The sequence below is a fragment of the Emys orbicularis genome, chromosome 16 (genome assembly GCF_028017835.1).
Source record: "Emys orbicularis isolate rEmyOrb1 chromosome 16, rEmyOrb1.hap1, whole genome shotgun sequence".
In the NCBI taxonomy this organism is placed as follows: Eukaryota; Metazoa; Chordata; order Testudines; family Emydidae; genus Emys; species Emys orbicularis.
In genome coordinates, this window is record NC_088698.1 from 27,399,182 (window position 1) to 27,404,290 (window position 5,109).

The following is a 5,109-nucleotide window of genomic DNA, read 5'->3' on the forward strand; positions in this document are numbered from 1 at the left end:
GCGGGATCTCCAGCAGGAACGGCCTCGTCTCCGTAGAGTGGCGGTAGCCTCCACAGACTGCAAATCCCAGCATGCAACAGCACAACTTGATCATAGCGTCTTATAGGCCAACGACGCTTTACAGTGTAGCATTAGAAGACCATGGGGTGGGGGTGGTGGGGGTAAAGAGCAAGGAGCGTTGCATGTTGGGATTTCTACCCCCCCCCCATAGTAGGTTCTAGGAGGCGCATTGTATGCTGGGATTTGTAGTCCATAGGGGATGATTTGGGTTGAATTTGAAGATTCCCTGAGACGTGCAGCTCACAGCAACCTCCAGAATGGAGGCAAGAGCCACAGGACGTGTGTGTGTTTGTCTTTTGGATAAAACCTTGGAACCCCATGCACTGGGCAAAAGCTAACTGGCTGTAAGCATGAGTAAAGGGAAAATCCAGAGGGGCATGGAGAAGGAAATGTTAAAATTTGCACTACCGTGACAAACCTGTGAAACTGTGCAACACAATTTTCTTAATTTGCATCCTGTATTTTATAATCTGACTTGTGTGTCTCGTCCCTCATGTAGACTGGCAGGTCTATGGGCAAGGAACGGTCGTATTTCTCTGAGAAGTACCGTGTACAGCTCTGGCAGATGATAAATAAAAATAACCCTTCTGGTGTTTTTGGCATAACAAATGTAGGAACAACTTAATCAAGGCTCTCAGCTCCAACTTCCCCCTGTGCATGAGTTGTCTTAAATTTCTTTTTCTAGCATGAGACACATAAGTTGGCCAAACCTGCTTCTAACCCTGCTCCAAAGGAAGTGGCAGGAAGCAGTATAGATAGATGTGGGGGGTTAATACAGTAGTGGACAACCTGCAGCCTATAGGCCACATGCAGCCTGTCAAGGTAATCTGTTGGCAAGCTGCCAGTTTGTTTTTACATTTGCAAGGCTGCCCGCAGCTTCCAGTGGCCGCGGTTTGCCATTCCTGGCCAATAGGAGCTGCGGGAAGCAGCGGCTGGCACATCCCTGCGGTCCATGCCGCTTCCCACAGCTCCCATTGGCCAGGAATGGGGAATCGCAGCCACGCAAATGTAAACAAACGGTGGCGGCCCCAGCGGATTACCGACTGGCTGCACGTGGCCCGTGAGCCGCAGGTTGCCCACAACTGGTTTAATAGAAGGGCAGTGACCATATTTTATTTTGCAAAATAACACCACTGGAACTAATGAGACTCATTTCATGCTTTGATCAGTTTACTTGTGTTCTGCTTTTTCTTTGTTTTCAAAATGTAACCTCTTTAAACAGGGATTGTGTTGTTGTGTCTTTGTCCAGTGCCCATCAAAATGAGGCCCCAATAATGTACATATATGCATAGAAGGATCTAGCATCTCTTGTACATGTAAAATTGGAACATACATAGGGGCTGAGGTTAATTTTACTCTCCTGTGGTGAAAAGGATCCCAAAAGCTGTTCTAGAAATACAAAATATTAACAGTGGTTCTTAAAGAAGCAAATATAGGACTTTCCAACTAGTATGAGAAATAAAACCCATATTTCAGATGACAGCACCTGTATGTAGCATTGTTTATTGATGTTATTTATTACACATTATAAAACTGCAAATCTCTACCCATAGCCTGTGCTCAGAAACTAGCTAGAAGAACCTGTATAGCTACCTTGCCCTGCCTGGTAGAAAGGTAGGAACTGAGAACAGACCACCAAAAAGCTATGGTTATACTTTTACTAAATGCCTAGGTAGCAGGCACAGCAGAGCTCTCTCCCCTTTGGACAGTGATTTCTTGAAAATGTTACTTTCAGTTTTCAGCCTACAGCTTACTTCTTCAAAAGACAGATATCACTAGTTTTAACAGGGGTGGGGAAAGGTATTCCGCAAAGCTCATCATTTTTGCTTATATCAAGCGTGGCAGATTGCCCTTAAAGGATACAAGTAGGACCCTACCAAATTCACAGTCCATTTTAGTCAATTTCATGGTCATAGGATTTTTAAAATCACAAATTTCACAATTTCAGCTATTTAAATTTGAAATGTCATTGTGTTGTAATTGTAGGGGTCCTGACCCAAAAAGGAGTTGTAGGAGTCACAAGGTTATTGTAGGGGGAATTGTGGTACTGCTACCCTTACTTCTGCACTGCTGTTGGCGGCGGCGCTGCCTTCAGAGCTGGGCAGCGGTCGAGCAGTGGCTCTGGCTAGGAACCCATCTCTGAAGGCAGAACCGCTGCCAGCAGCAGCACAGAAGGAAGGATGACATTATGGTAGTGTCCCCTTACTTCTGGGCTGCTGAGCCCCCAGTCAGCAACCACCACTCTCTGGCTGCCCAGTTCTGAAGGCATCAGCACAGAAGTAAGGGTGGTATAGTATGGTATGGTAATGGTATTGCCACCCTTACTTCCGCATTGCTACTGGCAGGGCGCTGCTTCCGAGCTGGGTGGCAGGCCATCTGCTGCTCTCCAGTCGTCCAGCTCTGAAGGCAGCGCAGAAGGGTGGCAATACCATGACCCTCCTGCAGCTCCCTTTTCGGTCAGGACCCCCAATTTGAGATACGTTGGTCTCCCATGTGAAATCTGTATAGCATAGGGTAAAAGCACACAAAAGACCAGATTTCTTGGGGGGGAGACCAGATTTCACGGTTCATGACATTTTTCATGGCCGTGAATTTGGTAGGGCCCTAGATAGAAGAACCAAACTGGCTTGGAAATAAGGTTCTCCTGTCAGTCACGGACTGAAAATAGCACATTCTTCAGTATGGGAAAATCTTTTACAACTTCTATGGATTGACAAGCATAAATCTTTATATTAAAATGCTCCTTTCCTCCTACTCCCAAATAGCTTGAGCACTTACTTCAAGGAAATAGAAATTAAGTGAGAAGTAACTCTCCCTTTTACACCCATTTAATCTAATACTCACTTTGTTCCTGCTAATTGGTTGGAAAAATATGAGTTTATTTTGATAAACTTCCAACTTTTTCAACAGTGAAATCACTATCTACAACTTTGACTCACAAATGGAACATATTATTTCTTCGTCTGCTTGAAGTCAAAATGGCCAGTATTCTGAGCAATTTCTTTGAGCAAATCCTGTTTAGGAACTTTGGAAAGTTGTGGAAAGATGATGCATAGCAATTTCTCCATTTTCAATACTTAAGTTTCATGATTCCATATGTCTGTGATAAATACATTTCATCTGTTTCAGCAATTCTATTAGAGCAGTGTTTTTCAACCTGTGGTCGTAGACCCCTTAGGATCTGCAGACTATGTCTAAGATTTCCCACGGGGTCCACACATCCATTTGAACTTTTTTTTATGTTCCACAAATGAAAAAAAGATTTAAAAAAATCACTATTAGAGTTTAAATTAAACGCAAGATCACACCACCATACTACTGGACACCAATAAACATTAGTAAGTCTTCTGTGACGGATTTCTCTACAGGTCTGTCGCATCTTACGCGCATTTAACATGGCGAATTCAGCTTTACACGGTCGGCAAAAACAAAACAAAAAAAGAGAAAAATAACAATTTAAATACTGTTCCTGTAGTGCGGGCGATTCTGCCCACCATTACACTCAATGTAATTTTGACTATACACGGTTTTCACTTTACGTGCTGACCGCGGAACGTAACCTCAGCGTAAGATTAAACAGACCTGTATTAGTCAATTTTTTATCACAATGAAAAAAAGCACACTTGCCTTTCATTTCCAAGCACGCCAGAATTTTGGTCTTTGGGTACTTTCAAGAATGTGACATAATAGGATGTTAATTCAACTTTTGCTTATTTGTTGGAGATGGAAAACTTCTTCCACTTGCCTAGAAACTTGCAACCATGCAAATCTACACAGGATATTCTGAGAAGGCATACAGATTTGTGCCTGTAGCATTTTTTCAAGTTATTTTAGGAAAAGGACTAAATTGGAGTGCTCACTTAAGAGAAAACACAGGACGCACGTTTAATTTACCCACTTCTTCTCCTGTTCCCCTACATTTAATCCCCTCAATACATTTTCTTTATTTCTTTCTTTATACGTTGAAATGTTTCCACTGTATCTGTTTGAGAAAGGAAACCACTTTTATATTGTCAGTTTTATTCATGAAGTTTTATATCACTTTACAGTAACAAACAAAAAACAAAACAAAGAAAGAGAAAACCTCAGCCAGTCCAGTCTTCAGATAGGCCAAGGGTTAGATCAACCATGAGAATCACCAAGATATGCCTCACGCATCTTACACAAGCATGAGTAGTCATCTAGAACTCAGACTAAAACTGATATGGCAATGTGTGAGCTACTTGATCATTTCAGCAGAGGGCTTGGGTGGGATTGTGGCAGCAGCAGCAGGGTTCTGCATTTCTCCATTCCACCCCCATCCCAAGCCCTCTTTGAGGTGGTAGAACAGACTCTTGCCTCAGATCCCTCTGATGGGAGGCAGCAGAAAGGGGGCCTGTAGCTCCTCGTCCTCCAGCTGATCAAGGCCTTCCTGCTCCTCAGCTTCTTGCTCCCTGTTTTGGCCCAAGAGGGAGAGGGAAACTTATGCCTCTCTGCCACCAAGTGGAGGGCTCTGCTTGTAGGTCCAGCATAAGTTGAATTCACTGTATGGGGCATTAATTTATCTTGTGGTCAGAGAAAAACACTGATTTTTTTGGTGTAAGGGTGGAATTAATTAGGGTACAAAATTTAGCTAGTGGTAGTGTCTTTGAATCCAAGCAATGGAGAGCACCCAGCCAACAGGAGACTAGGGAGGAGGTGGGTTTGGCTAGGGATGAAGGAGTAGCTCAGGGAAGTGGTGTATTTCACCCTCATGAGAAGGCTAATCCCTTGCTTAGTAGGTGCTGGGTTTTTCAAGACCTGCTAATATAATTGGGACACATTATGTACACCATAGTAACAGTCAAGCAGAAACTGCCAAGTTAAAAAACAAATGTTCAGTACCCATTACTGTTGTTTGAATACCACCCCTGTGACATTCACCTTTTTTCTTATTCTACTACAGACCTCCCTGTGCTAAAGAAATAGCTGGAAATTCAACATAACTTTTAAAAATTATTTATGGGTGGGATAATTAAAAAAAACCAAAACGATTAAAACAAGCTTTTAAGTAAACTTAAAAATAGCAGT